The following is a 16,431-nucleotide window of genomic DNA, read 5'->3' as shown; positions in this document are numbered from 1 at the left end:
AATACATAAAGTGGACCACGCTACGGCAGGGAAGGGACCAAGACGTGACGAAGTTTACCAATATTTTCCATACCCTTCTCACAAAGTCGGGTATCAAGGATTCAAAGAAGAATTTGGTTCTCAAATACCGCGGCTACCTACACAGGTACATTCAAGAAGAAATAGAATGCCCAAACATTTCCTCGCTTGGTAAGGCATATCGATATGCCGTCAAGATCGAGCAAAAGTTTAAACAGAAGAAGCGAGACTTTGGATCTGCGAATCTGAAGCAAGGGAAAGGTGCCCCAAAATTGCAAAACAAAGGAAAAAGCCAAGGTGGGGTGGCCCAAGACAACTTGCCAAAGCTGCAAGCAAAGAACAGTGTTGCGAAGCCGAAAAAGGACATGAGAAAGTGGTGTGAGTTCCATAAGAGCTCCACTCACAACACAAGTGAGTGTGAGGCCAAGTAGTCACTTGTGGTCGAGCTAAAGGTTTTAGAATCAGATGCATGTTCTGAATCTGAATCAAAACCCAACAAGGGGAATGAGAAAGGGAAGCAGATTATCGATGCAGGGCCAAACGCCACCGTTGTCACCACGAAGATCCAGAAGGAGGAACCCGAAGATCCAGAGGAGGAGGAGTGTCTCTTCGACTCCTAGATGTGGGTAAAGGGCTCTCCACTATAGTTCATTGTTGACAATGGGAGCCAAAAGAAACTCATTTAGGAATAAGTCATGAAGCGGCTGGGCTTACCAACCATAGCACATTCATAACCGTACACCATCGAGTGGCTTCACCAAGGATGAGATCTTCGCGTGAGCTAGCAGTGTCACCTTCCATACAACATCAAGCCCTTCATGGATGAGGTATTGTGTGACGTTTCTCCCCTTGATTTTTGTGATGTATTATTAGGACAACCATACTTGTGGAAGCGACATGATGTGTATGAATCAAGGCCCCGTGTTGTTATTGTTACTTTCAGAAATAAGTTGTATAGGCTACCCGAGGTAGGACTGCCTACCGCCATCTCTTTGGTTAATACAAAAGAATGAAGTAATCTCATTTCCAAAACCGCAAAATTTGTTTTCCAGATGATACGCCCTCAAGGAAAGAAGAAGATGGTCGCCACGACCTTCAGACAGGGCCCCTTCGCACGACAAATACAAATGGACAAGGTTGTGGAGGAGTACGCGGACATCTTCACCTCCCCCACATGGGTTCCTCTGCACTATCAGGTCAAGCACTCCATCAATCTGACCCTAGGTGCATCGTTGCCTAATGGACCAATCTATCAATGCTCTGTTCTGGAGAATGATGAAATCAAGAGGCAGATTTAGGAGTTGCTACAGAAAGGTCACATCCATCTGAGTTCATTGCCCTGTGGGAGCCTGATCGTGTTGGTATAGAAGAAGGATGGGACTTGGAGACTATGTATTAACTATTGCGCACTGAACAAGATCACTGTCTATAATAGATACCCGATCCCACGGATTGATGACCTCTTGGACCAACTAAAGGGGGGGAAATATTTCAGCAAGATCGATTTGAAGTCAGGATATCACGAGGTACAAATCAAACCCTTCGATGTGTGGAAGACTACCTTCAAAGCCAAGGAGAGCCTTTCCGAATGGTTGGTTATGCCTTTTGGATTGACGAATGCTCCTGCAACCTTCATGAGGCGGCCATTCACCAACTCATTTGTAGTGGTATACTTGGATGACATTCTGATCTTCAGCCAAAGTTGGGAAGAGCACCTCCACCACATCTGATAGGTTCTCCAAACACTGCAGAAAAACAAGCTATGTGCTAATTTGGAGAAATTCACTTTTGGCATGACCCAAGTTTAGTATCTGGGATACATTATTTATTAATGGGGGGTGCATGTGGATCCATCCAAGATCCAAGTCATTCAAGATTGGCCATCTCCAACCACTCTCATAGAGCTCTGCAGCTTTCTAGGTCTTGCCAACTTCTACCATAGGTTCATGTTGGGATTTTCTCATATCACTTGGCCCTTGAGTCAAGTCACCAAGGGAGGAGCGAAAGCAAAATTCTTTTGGTCTGAATCTCAACAGAAGGCATTCACAAAGTTGAAATATCACTTCTATTTGGCACCGACGTTAACATTTCCAGACTTGCAACAACCATTTGAGGTCAAGACATATGCCTCTAACTATGCTATTTGGGCAGTCCTTACTCATCAAGAGAATCCAGTGGCATATCACAGTGAGACACTTTCAGACACAGTTCGGAAGTACCCCACTTATGACAAAGAGATGTATTCCATTGTGCAGGCCTGGCGACAGTGGAAGCATTACATTTTGGGGAAGGAAACAATCATCCACATAGACCACCAACCCCTACAGTTCATACAGACCCAAGGGAAATTGCAGAATGATCGCCATCAGAAGTGGTCCACATACGTGAAACAATTCCATTTGAATATCAAGTATAAGAAGGGAAACATCATTAATGTTGCAGATTGCCTTAGTCGACCACCAATCATGGCATCAACCACCATGCTCAACTCTTGTGGGCACGAGACTTCTGATTGGCCACTTCTCTACAAAAGCGACCCAAAATTCGGCCACACATACCAAACACTCTTGGAGGGTTAGCATGTTCCAGATTTTGACCTCTAGGATGCCCTATTATGCCACCTAGGTCACCTTTGTGTTCCTTCAAGCGAGCATTCCAAGATGATTTGGGAAGCACACTACTGTCGTGCTACTTGGCATTTCGGGGTCAAGAAAACGGTGACAGTACTGCAAAAGTATTTCTATTGGTTGAATCTTCGACAGGATGTCGGGAAGTACATCAAATCATGCACCACCTGTGCCATTGCCAAACCGACCATCAAGAAGAAAGGCCTATATAACCCACTACCTATCCCTAGTCGACCTTGGGAATCCATCTCCATGCATTACATGTCGAGCCTTCCTTCTACTAAGCATGGAAACAACTGTGCTTTTTTGGTCGTCGAGAGGTTCTCGTAGATGGCCATTATGATGGCCTGCAAGAAGAATATCATAGCAGAAGCCACTGCTAAACTCTTCTTTGAATGAGTGTGGGTACACTTTCGGATCCCACAGTCTATCATATCAGATCAGCACAATAGGTTCCTCAGTATATTTTGGTGCAGTCTCTGGTTGATGCTGGACACCAAACTCACTAAGTTCACAGCCTTCCTTCCTCAAACTGATGGCCAGCCAGAGGTTGTCAACAGGATGATCGTACAGATTCTACGCATATACAACTCAAAGCATCCATGCACATGGGATGAGAGCTTCCCCTATATTCAACACAGCTACAACTGGGCTCTCCACAGCTCGACTGGCCACAACCTTTTTCAGGTGGGCTTGGGATTCCAGCCACTATGTTCCATTGATGTGGCCATGCCATTTACAGCTACTCACGTAGATTCAGCTCATGTCCAGTCTGAAACAGATAAGGCAAACAACTTCATTGAGCACATCCAACATATTCTCCAGCAGGTCCACGACATTTTGGAGAAATCAAATGCCAAGTACAAGCAGTGACATGACCAACATTGGGTGCCACACAAGTTTCGAGTAGGCGATAAAGTCTGGTTGCATTTGCAAAAGGAGTGCCTTATCGGACCCTATCAAAAACTTAGACCACTCTGATATGGTCCTTACACCATTACCAAGGCTGTGAGTGACAATGGATTTGAGCTCAGCATTCCCCCATTCCTTGGCCTGCAGCTAGTGTTCAATGTGGACTGCCTTCGGCCATACTTTCCACCATTACTAGACACATCCAACATTGCAGAACAGCTCACACCCATAGAGTTAAATCCAGATTGCATGGAACAAGCTGCAACTGATCAGATCATGGACACACAGATCAAGCACGCTCACCAGCAGAATATCCAACTCTATCGATTTGTCAAAGCAGGCCAACTCCTTCACCAGGGCAAGTGGCTCTCCAGGGACCAAGTTTAGCAGAAGTTTCCTCATCTCATGGAGGAACTCAACGCAATGGGGACCATTGCTTCCTAAGGTGGGATGAATGATCCAAGTGGATATTGGTGGCCACTCACCAATTCCACTTGGACCCCCACCATTGTTTCTTTCAGCTTTTCATTTTCCTTAATTGTAGCACAATTTACTATTTTTAGCAGTTTTTTGGGTCCTAAACTTTTGGAGCCGTTTTGAGGCCCTAAACGACATTTTTTTGGGAAAACTGGGAGTAACCTGGGCTCATGGTCTGATTTTGATCTTCCCAAATTTGTAGTTCTTGGATAGATCTTTCTAACGAGATATTGTGTGCATCAAACGAAGATCGTATGCCAAAGTTATGACCCCAGGAAGTTGATGTACCAATTTACCCAAACAGGGCATAGAGTTTGGTGTTTCATCTTCTAGGGTTAGGTTTTTGGATGTTTAGGGTTTTTCATTGTTTCTCAACAATAAATAGGCCTTCGATCCTCATTATAACTCAGTTCAAAGGCATGTAGCCACCACATCTATTCTTAGAGATAACCTACCATCACCCTAGCTAGTTTATTTCCATTTCTATTTGTAAGCATATTTCAATATTTTACAGTAATGAAATGAAGTATTATTTTTGCTGCATCTCTATATGTATGGTTATATATGTAATTTTTTGCGTTCCTATTTAAATCTAGATCATGTGGACCCATGGTCTTTTGAGAAAACATGCATTTGTAGGGTCCAACTTTCATTAACGTGCACATATGTCATTTACACATGGTTAGGGTCTATTTAGTTCATAGGTTCCTATTGATGGTTTTGGACCTGCCAACATGTGAGGGGATCTCCCCGGTAAGAAGTCCGAACTAGACCGCAGACCGTTTGGTGTAGGATTCCCACCATTGGGTTTTACGGTATCACCTTGACCATGGTTGTGCGCAGAGGTAAGTAGTATGTCCTTGTTCGTAGCAAGAGTGTGGTGAGTGCAGGAAGTCAAGGAAGGTGCATGAAGGGTTCTAACACACAGAATGGTGAATGAGTGCACCCCATAGAAACCTGTAGAAGCACGCAGTTTGAAAGGGAGCACACTAGCAAAGATACATTACAAGCTGGAAGAAGGTTATCCAATGATCCAAAGTGATGGTTAAAACAACAACACATCTCGATAAGATTCATACAAACATATATAAAAAGATTCCATACATGCATGCGTAAGCAAACAACTACGTATATCATTAGAGTAACCAAGACAACTGAACTAAAATAACAACATATGCATGAAACATGTTGGCTCTGTTATATTAAGAAAGTTAAAGTTTCAATCATAGATACAACCATGACCAACTACTAATCCCGACAACGAAATGTTACAGTCACTGTCGCGTTCTCCTCCAGAGATATATATTAGCTCTGCACTATGGAGAGGTCAAGGCTCGTTACAATACACTCCAGGATTTCTCTAAGATACACCTATAGGAAACTTGTCTCCAAAAAGCCTGTACAATGAGTTATGATGTTCTATAAATAGAGAAGGGTGGGGTGACCCTTGACATTCCCCTTTGTGACTCTTCACCTACCCTCATGACTCTTCAACTACTACACGACTGTTACATTCTACTATCAACACTTGGTCTTTCACTTTTACAAGATGTTACATTACAATCTACACATGTACCCATGTGGGATAAAATAGGCTTAAGTAAGCCATTGAATACATTACTAAGACTTGGACAGTTGTGGGAATACCAACTCTTCAACATCCTTGCAATGATCTATAGTAGTGAACTAATGCCAAGCTTGGTAGTTCGTTATGGTGTCCGCATGCTCAATGGTGACATCCTACTAAAAGTGCACTCTTGCCTCTGTTGCATCTGGGTGCACTGATTTGGTACCTCTGTCCAACTAACCTGATAACATGCACATCATAGTCTTAAGTGTAACTGGACCAGCAACATACTGATGCATAGTGTCTACGCTGATCTCCAAGTCTGCGGTTGTGGCTACGTGCATCAACTCATCAAATTACATGTCTATCTCTAGTCATATTTGGTTGTTTATATTTGCCTCAATGAGTGTACTAATGGATGGGACTGCGTGCATGCACACAATGACATCCATGCTTCTGAACACCCGTGCATGTGAAGCCTGCAAATTGGTGATGAACTGTGAGAGTTCCTCATAGTCCCGGATCACATTCTAGATGCGTGCCTTCAACTCTACCACCTATGGCTTCATGATCTTGGGAATGTACAATGGGTCTCCCTTGTACCTCATTGTCCATGTTTGCATGCGACCGAGATTAGTATGCAGATTTGACAAGATGTGTGCTCTCCTAGCAGAGCACTGCTGCCAACTATTGAGATGGACAACCACCTTATACATGTTGATGAATCTGGAATACAACATATGCATGACTGCCTCGAGGGATGATACATCATCTAGTATCGCTCTCTTCAACTCTGTTATGGCGGATGATGTAACCTGTTCTCCTCCCTGCTTGGCCGCTTGTAATTCTTTATCCATTCGCTCGTTCTCTACTATCAAGAATCAAACACTTGAGCTGGTGGCTTCGAAACATTCTCTGGTAGGATTAACCAATGGTTTTTTATGCTTGCACACATCAGATACGATCACTCACACTTCAAACTACGTAGGAGATACATGAACATCCAGAGTAGTCACTCTGTGCGACTGCATAATTCTGTGTTGTGACTTGTCAAAACATATGTTGTACATCTCCTCTTCCAATTTGTCTTCAAGAATCTCAGTGTCTCCTTGATCGCTTGAGACTTGCTCTCCCTCCGGATCTGGTGAAGCCAGTGGGGTGACCTCTTGGTTCCAAGGCATGAGGTCAATATCCTAATTTGACTCTAGCTTAACCATATCCGTGTCCATCTGTTCTCTCATCTGTTCAATCTCTTGAGCTAAGTCCTACTCATGTGACTGCTCACCCTGTCTACTCTATACCAACCCCTCGGATGAGTCTATAGCCTGTATAGGCACAATTTCATCAATTTGTGAATGTTTCACCTCGTGTTCATGGAAAATTTTAGGGGCGAATTTTCACCCTTGGGCGAAATTAAGGGGTTTTATATTTTTATTGGTTGAATATTTTGTATCATAGTACATTGTTACAAATCACCTCAAATTTATTTTATAAAAAAATTAGGTATGGAGGTAAGCCCACCTTATTTTAAGGGAGAGAGTAGAAAAAGTAAATTTAGCACTTGAAATTAGGAGTTACAACCTTCCATTAGCCCTAATTTTCAAGAATAGGTATTTATGATAGTTATTTCACCCTCCACATTCGGTGTAAAAAATGTTTTTTTCTTTCATTTTCCCGTATTTCATGGTATTGGGGTTAATTTCAAGAAAACGACCTTATTTTTTGGAACGAATGGTCACAAAAGAATAATTCATTTTATTTAAAAATTCAAGTCTCTTATTTTCATGTTTATTTAAAGATTGAATAATGTTCTTGCCATATTCCAAGTTTGCATATGTTTAGTCATAATCATATAAAGAATAATGGAAAATATTTTTTTTATATTTACTCCATAAGTCACCTTATATTTACGTGTAAATAAATAAAATGGAGTATGGTAAATAAATAAAACCTCTTTTTATACTTACTCCCAAGGTATGGTAAATAAATATAAATATAAATAAACTAGAGGTATGGTAAATAAATAAAACTTATTTTTATATTTAGTCCTTAACCCTCTTTCTATTTAAGAAGGCTAAAAAAGAGGTTTTATTTAAGTGAATCTTATGATCCAAATACCATATTTATAAAAGAGGTACCGTAAATTAATAAAAATATAAATAAACGAGAGGTATGGTAAATAAATAAAACATTTTTTTTTATTTACACCAAAAGTCACATTATATATTTACTGTAGAAGTCACATTATATTTAAGAACACTCAAAAAATGTGTTATATTTAGGTGAAGCCTATGGGCCAAATACCATGGGCCAAATTATTATTAATACCATGCAAAAAAAACATTATTAACCCATTATTAACCCTAACATTAGTATTAATAAAAAAAAGATGGCACATGGTATTGACCCATGGTATACACGTGGAATGTAGGCTATTTAAAGGGGGGAATTAAACCAGCATGGATCCATATTTACTCTAGATCTATGAAGCCCTCAGAGGGATCAAATATCTTGATATGAAAACTAGCATAGAGTGAAAACATATTTGATCCTCAGGCTTGGTAGATCAAGGGTAAAAATATATCTTGTAATTTAATGTCACTTAAACATTTTAATTTGGTTAAAATAAAAAAAAATAAAAAAAATAAAAATTATTAATTTTTATAAATTACTAATAGTAGTTTTTAAGCTCAGGTTTATGATAACCCATGGTATTGACCCATGGTAATATATTGGTATTCATGTGAGCATAGACTATTTAAAGGGGAAATTCTATCACCTTAGATCCAACTTAATTCGGGGTCTACCAAGTGCTGAGAGGGATAAATAGATTTCATCCCTCCAAGAGTGGTAGAAGTGGAGTTAAGATGGATATAGGTTGGTTTTTATGATAATGAAGATATTAAATAGACTTAGGAAATTATATTATAAAAAACATCTTAAGGTGAATGGTTAAAGCTACATTTAGTCACTTCACAAAATTTAGTAAAAAATACCAATATCTCCATTAATATTGGTTTTTCTGATCTAGCAAAAAAAAATTCAAAACATTGAAATCTTATCACTCTTTCCGCATCACCCTAGTAGAAGAGAGATAGTCAGTGCCCAGATTTCCCACAATTTTTCAAACGTTCTCAATATGATATCTTCATGAAAAAGTTAAGGTACTAATGTTGGATTAGTTGTTTGAAAAATATGCTGGTTTGTACAACATTTCATCTTCTCTGTTATTCTTAATTTGTCGTAATGATCTATAGGGGTTGGGCCAGTGCTTGAAAAATATGTTGGTTTGTACAACCTTTCATCTTCTCTGTTTTTCTTAATTTGTCGTAATGATCTGTAGGGGTTGGGCCAGTGCACCATATTGTCCTAAAAGGCGGAGATTGTGCACCAAAAAGGAAATTAATCCACATGTTACAACGTTGTTAAAAAATGCAAGACATATGAAGGTAGTGAATTATGCTAATAAGCAATTTAGATTGGGAGAGACGTAATTAAATTTTATTATTTAATTGAAGATTTCCAATTAAAATAATAATAAATCTATATGTATATATTAATATATTGATTGGAAGGCTTCTGACAATGGTCACTTCTTTCCATTAGATCCCCTTCAGGCCTTTGGGATACCTACTACTTTCTTATATTATATAGTTGGGGCTTGCTACTTGTTGGCATGTTGGGGTAAACAAAATGTGTTTTTTTTTATCTCGTAGTTGGAGTCTATGGAATAAGAAAGAAATTTAATAGCTTGACAAAATTGGTAGAGAAAAGATTAATCTCTCGTACGTTGATAGAATTGGTGGTCAAGATCAACACCTACAAGAACTTTGTTGTGGAATATTATCAAAACTAATAGAAGGATATGAAAGAGTGTACAGTGAGAACCTTGACAAACATGGCCACTGAAACTTGCAACATTGTTTGTAGGAAGAGAAAATTATGTTTCTTTTTTCCAAACATGTATGTTAGTATATTACAATTTAATGAATATGTTTTCCTATTATCATATATGGTTTCATACTTTAACAAAACATTCGCCAAGACTTCACTTTTTATTATTCAGTGAAAGATTTGCCAAGATCTTACAAGATTTTATAATTCAATGATAGATTCACCATGACTTTACAAGATAATATATTCCGGTGAGAGATTCGCCAAAAAAATTATATATACATATATTATTGATAAAATCACCTCCCATTTTTCCTATGTATCATGAGGATTTTCCCATTTATTATACATATATTTAGGGTGGTTCTTAAAATTTTCCCTGCTCTTGTTGTACCTGTTCCTGATGCACTTCCTTCTCTCTTCTGTGTAGATCCCGTTCTTCCTTGAGTTGTCGCTTCAACTCTTGCGACTCTTTTTCTATTTTCTCCATCCTTTGTTTCTCTCTTATCCTTTGCGCGATCCTCTTGTCACGCTATTTCCTCTTAGCTTCAATCTCTAAAGATACTTTCAATACAAGTGGATCTACTTTGAACTTACATCTTTGTTCTGCCTCTACATTGTCAACCTTTATCTTGCCTTTGTCACGCGCAGGTTTGCTGCCCTTTGCTACTATTGATGATGTTTCTCTCTAAGTTGTTGCTTCCCTATGCTCTTCTAACCACTCTACAACTATTTTGATCGGTTCATTAAGCCTAGAGGAGTGATAACAGTATCTCCATGGGTTGTCCTCGGGCCAATGACTCGCCTTGTGGACCCAAGGAAATTCAATTCTTGTACAGTGGTCCTTTGCTAGGAAATTCGGGTCATAGGGATTGAAACTTTTGGCTGAAGGTGAATCATTTGAATTCCTCCGTCTCGGCCTCAACATGCTTGAGATTTCAAATCTCATACAACCTGATCTGCAAAGGAAGAGTGGGCCAAGGTGCCTTCTTCTTCCTATGTAGTCTTGCTGACCACCCTGTCGAGATGTGATATGACACCTCTTGCATGACGAGCTTGTCCATGGAAAACTTTGGTAAAACATGCAGATCCTTATCCACATTGTACATTCATATAAATGTTCCAAGGGGTGAGGCTTACCAATCTTCTATGTCGATCAATGCTTGCATCGTTGCCTGCGACATGAAAGGTGGATCTTGCTCAAATATAATTTTGTACACCAGGGTGACAAAGTAGTTTGACAATTGTATGATAACTTCACGGAAGCTGCATTTAGAGAGAAATCTACAATAAGTGTGCACAGAAGTTTTCGAAGGTATCCATGCCCAACCCAAGCCTGGGAAGTGCTGACGGGCGTAGACTACAGAAATGTATATCTTTGCTTGCTGATCCTTGGTGGATGTCGGGCTTCTATCACCTGTTCCTTTAATTTTAGGGCCAACATGCTGACCAATTGCAAGGTCTTCCTTCGCTAGCTAGTTGGTCCAACGCAATCATCCAACATTGCAGGAAGGTCTCTATGCTCTCTTGGTCATATAAGCGGCATGTAAAGATGACCAAGTACTGATATTCCTTCTGTAGCATCTTCGTCTTGTAAACTTGGCTCGATATCGTCCTAAACTTGGCTAGATCTTTTCCCCAGCTCCTCAAGATATCTCTTGAGTTTGCACTATTGTTTGGTCTGCTGAAGGGTTTCTCCATTATAATCACTGACTGTGGCAAGTGATACATCTGTTGAAAGTCCTTCGCTCTGAAGGTAGCAAGATGTGTTCCACTGGCACTGCTCAACACCATTGTCTTGGGATCAGTATGTGAGAAAATATAGTGGATCATGTCTGCACATGGAAACTCGTGATACCTGTATGCAATCTGGTACAAGCCAGACTTCTGGATGTTGACATAGACCCTGCAGTCTTCCAGATCTTCCCTAAATATGCCTGAGAATGTGTCATTGATGTCACACCATTTCATCTTGACATATTTGTCTATGAATAGCTTAGTGCCTTCGTAGATGGGCAAGCTCATAGACATTTTCTCAACTACATCCCCATTTTCACTTTCAACAGTATCCTTTGACCCTACTCTCTTGGAAGCCATTGTACCTGTACTATTTAGAGACAAACAAACACCCGTGATACCTGGAGACATAACAATGCTCATGGAAATAAATATATCAGTTGAAAACCAAAACAAATTTGAGGACTGACACAACATACCCGAGTGACTCACTAGGAAGATTGCGCAATTTTCGCTGGAAGGCTGGGAGACTGGCTGCCAAAACTGTGCAAGGCATAATTCAGGCTCTCAAGAGGTTGACTAACTACTAGAACTGCGTAAGGCATAATATGGGCTGTCAAGAGGCTGATTGATTACTAGAAATATGAAATGCATAGTCTAACGTGGCATGATGACGACTGAAACTGCGCATTACGTAGTTTCAGTCAGCAATGACATGCAAACCCAGTAAACTGCATTAAGTAATTTCTTGGGTCAGCAGGACACTAACTCCTAGAATTGTGCAAAGCAAGCTTTGAGGTTAGTGTTGGTCAAATTTGTGTGTTTTCTGGAGGGAAGGTAGAGCCTTCACTCTCATAAATGCACATTTCTAGCGGGGCAAGGCAAGGTTCGAGCCAAGGTAGCCCAAACCTGCCAACGGGCGACTGAAAACATGAAAAGTTTCGAATGCATTGTGAAGGTAAGTGTAAACAAGAGTGAATGATCATGAATGAAAATAGTGAGTGCAAGATTCAGAAAACAAGAAAAAAAGCATGTGTGTGAAGCGAGTGTCCACAATGGCGACTGTTAGTGTATAAACAATGTCATGCATGCGACAGTAGTGAGATGTAATGAAAAACTGAAACATTGCTTCTACAAGCTAATACACATCAAAACAACAAAAATTATTCAAAAAAACCAAGAAAACAACATTCACACAAAGTGAAATACAAAAAGTGACAAAAAAGAAGCAAAAGATATGAAAAGTAGACTTACTCAGAAAAAGCTAAGTTGAATGTGCTGAAGAATCCTAGATGCGATGTGGGATGTCAGAGATCCAAGATCAATGTGAGGAATGAGCTCTGTAGTGTCAAGTAAACAATTTTTGATAAGGATGAGGCTTATGACGTGCATGCCACAAATCTAGGAAAACGCAACATTTGGAGGGAAGTTTCTAAAGCGATCTTTGCATGTAACCTCCAGCTGCTAAAAATATATCTTTAAAATCTAGGGATGCTTTTTATTTTTTAGGAAAAGTAGCCCATGCATGAAAATCAGGATTGCTCAGACCTGGAGGGAACCGATCAACCTGACAGCACATGCAATAGTTTGCAAGCATAGGGATGAATTTTGCGCAATTTCTAGGCTAAGCAAGACTGGATGTCCCTCATGTATTGCAACATTTCTAGACTGAAGCCTTGGCTATCCATCAGAATTGCATAATTTTTGAGCTGAAGCCTCGTGTCTGGATGAATTGTGCATTTTCCAGAGGGAAGGCTGCTTGGCTAGATTGTGCATTTCTGGATTCCAGCAGGATTGTACAATTTCTGGAGGGAAGGTTGGTTCCCCTCAAGAATTGTGTAATTTTTAAGGTGAGTATATCAGCGAGAAAATTGACTAAGTCTGAAATGTCAGTCTGTGGTGGGAGACAAACAAGTTAACATGCACAGGCTGGTAGGCCATTGAAACTCAGGTGAAGCCTATGTACTTGGACAATACAAGACATCTTGCCAAGGATGGTTGATACGGGGGCTCCAAAATGAAGCTAAGTCAAAATTTTGGAGGGTGGTTGCATCCGCTACAATAGTTCCCTTGTATTTGGTGTAGTATTCGTTGAGTACGACCTTGAGATCATAGAAGTCTCATGAACAATTTTCATGTTTCTCAAATCAGTTCATAGTTCCTAAATAAAAGTGGTCCTCATGGTCAAAAAGTCAGCTTAGTCTCATGTGGAAGAGTTTAGATAGACAAATACATATGACATAGTAGTTTTCAGTTCTCAGTAACTTTTAAATAATTATAGTTGGTCAAAGCTAGTCAACATGGGTGAGCATGGGTTTTATGGGTATATCTCTTAGGGTGTCCCACTATTTTCGACATGCATCACATCTAAAGTGAGCTACTCATACACAGGAACAAAGTCCATTTTTTAGATAAAATATTTATCTTCTGTGGCTTTGAAGATCCTCATTTTCGACAATATTTCAATGGTTTGACCACGATGATGTGGCACAAATCTAATATTTTCTCAATGGAAAAAGTTGTGAGGTAATATTATGTGGCATGATGAAAAAAATAGTGTAAGATACTTGGGAAAAGGAGGAAACACCTAGGCTAGAAAAATATCGCCACTTTACATTACCATTTGCTGCAAAAGTAAAAAAGTCAGCAAAACAAACTCGACGTTGCAAAATAGCTATTGGAGCGAGAGTCTACTATTTTATTCAAAGACAAAAATGGGAAACTTTTAAAGGGATGATTGTTAATTCCCTTGAAAACATTACCCAAATCAAACTCTTTGAGGGATTAAATAAATTTAATTGTAATATTTTTAATAATTAAAAATAATGACAAGTCCGAGAATGAATATGAAAGACTATGATTAAAATAATGAGAGATTCTAACTAGAGGTTGGCTAGTCATTAACTAGTCATTACAATATTATCTATATAAAGATAGCTCTATCCCACTCTAAAGTGGATTTTGTTGTTGTTGTTGAAGAGAATAATGTTATCTAATAAAAATAGCTCATCTTATTGTAAACTTTTTTATACCATGTGTCGTGGATTTTGTTGGTGCTTTTCTCTTGATATTGCTATTGTTATTTGGAATTATAATTAATTTTTTTATTTCACATGATTAGTAAATATTATCCTAACTAATATCATGTAACATTAAAAGGGATATCTAGTTAAGTTGCTGATAACTGCTAGGATTTCAGATTGTTTGTTGTGTTGTAGGTAGAGTTGATCTCAAACTATGAAACCATTCTAGGATGCAGCTTTGTAGCTATAGATATTTAATATTTTTCATAGCATACATAATAATGGTTGGGGTATCTAGAAGAGGGGTATGCCCCTATGGCTATCTTGAACACTTGCAAGGTGGATCACATCATAAGTCAGATATAAAAACTTGAAGTACATTTCCTTCACACTCCAACACTAAAATAAGTCTCCATTGGCATAAGTATTATTAAAACAACTCAAAATATCTAAAAATCTAAATATTTCTTTTAATTTCCACATTTAGAGTAGGTAAATCTTGTTTCTTCTTATTGTTTTATTACTTTGCAACATGTAATTTGGGGATAATCATCATATTATGTACCTTATCTTAGACACAAGGATTTATAGTACAAATGTAGCACTTGAATCTAGTCAATGGTTGTACGCTTTTAACCAAATCTTGTCCTTTTACAAGTAATTATATTTATTGAGATTGGTTGGAAAAACTTTGTGGTGTATAATTCCAATATTATCATTTTAGAGATGCTTTAGTACATTTTCAATACATTTTATTGGAAAATATTAAATCTAAAAACTTTTGAGTTTAATGCATAACTTAAAAATTCTGAAAATACATTTTTGGCCTACTAGAAATTACATTTTCAGTCGTACAAGTTAGAGGGGAGGTTCAATTCTACAAATACCCCCATTTCCCCCTTATACTCTTGGGTAACTCCCAATATGTGTATTTACACCATAAGTAGGCTAAAACACATAGAAATATTATTTTCAACACTAAACTTTTCTCTTAGAAATATGCATTGTTTTTTCATTATTTTGGACAACAAGTAAGAAGAGAACATCTTCATCCATTTGTATTCATTCAAGGAACTGTTCATATATACATAGTATTTGGGGATTTGGGTAAGCCTCCATTAGGCATTTAGGAGATGTTAGGCTTAAAGTGTGGGGGAAAGGCCTGAGGTGACATTGGGTCCTCACCCTATGTGTGCGAATCCAATGAGGTTGTTAGGACCTTAGAAACATTTCTAATATGATTGATAACACAACTAATAGATATTGAGAATAAATATTATCGTGAGGTTATAGATATGGCTAGCCTCGAAGGATTTTCATTGCACTTACCTTTTGTACATGCCACAATTTACGTATGCATTTTGATTTAATACAATATTCTCATCTTGATTAAAACAAACAAATGAAATATGATTATAAAATTCATCACTCCATAATTTATTGATTGATATTTTTAAAGTAAAATTATTTCTTAAAAAGTAAATTAACTCATCTATTTTTTAAGCTATAAAATCAATTCTAATAGTATGTAGGTTTCCATAGTCCATCATCGTAATAATAATATTGTTTCTAGATATTTTTATTAAGTAGGAGGATTATGTCGAACATTTAAGGTGGACACTTAACGCGTCCTCAAGGAGAAAATGAAGCTGAATGATTGGCGAAGAGTGCCATAGGATTGATTATAAAGATACAAGGACAGGTAACAGGTGAATGTTAGAATCAAATGTCATAGAAATGTTAAGGTTAGTGGACAAAGGTGAACGGCCAAACTGAAATACTAATCAATAAGTAGTAATAATAACATAAGATGCAAATAAATAAATTAATAAACAAATAAATTATGAAATTAATAAAGAAATAAATATAAGATAATGTTTAAAGATCAAACTAAAAGACTAGCAAAGGGGGGGGGGGGGGGGGGGGGTAATAATGTATTTATTAATTTATTTAAATATTTTGTTGTTATTACTCTCCATTTCTTAGTTGTTTGGTTTGAAATTTCACCTTTTTCCACTAATCCTAATGTTTGTATAACCTTTGACTCTAGCGTTCACCTTTTACCTCTCCTTGAATTTTTATAATCCAATCGCTCACTTTTCTATGGATGGGTGGAGTGTCCACCCAAAATGTTGGACATAAACCTCCCACTTACACAAAAATAATACCCATAAAC

The sequence above is a fragment of the Pinus tabuliformis genome, chromosome 8 (assembly GCF_031772625.1).
Source record: "Pinus tabuliformis cultivar Carrire ecotype Pingquan chromosome 8, CPIR1, whole genome shotgun sequence".
NCBI classification, from domain to species: domain Eukaryota; kingdom Viridiplantae; phylum Streptophyta; class Pinopsida; order Pinales; family Pinaceae; genus Pinus; species Pinus tabuliformis.
This window is presented reverse-complemented; position numbering follows the sequence as displayed.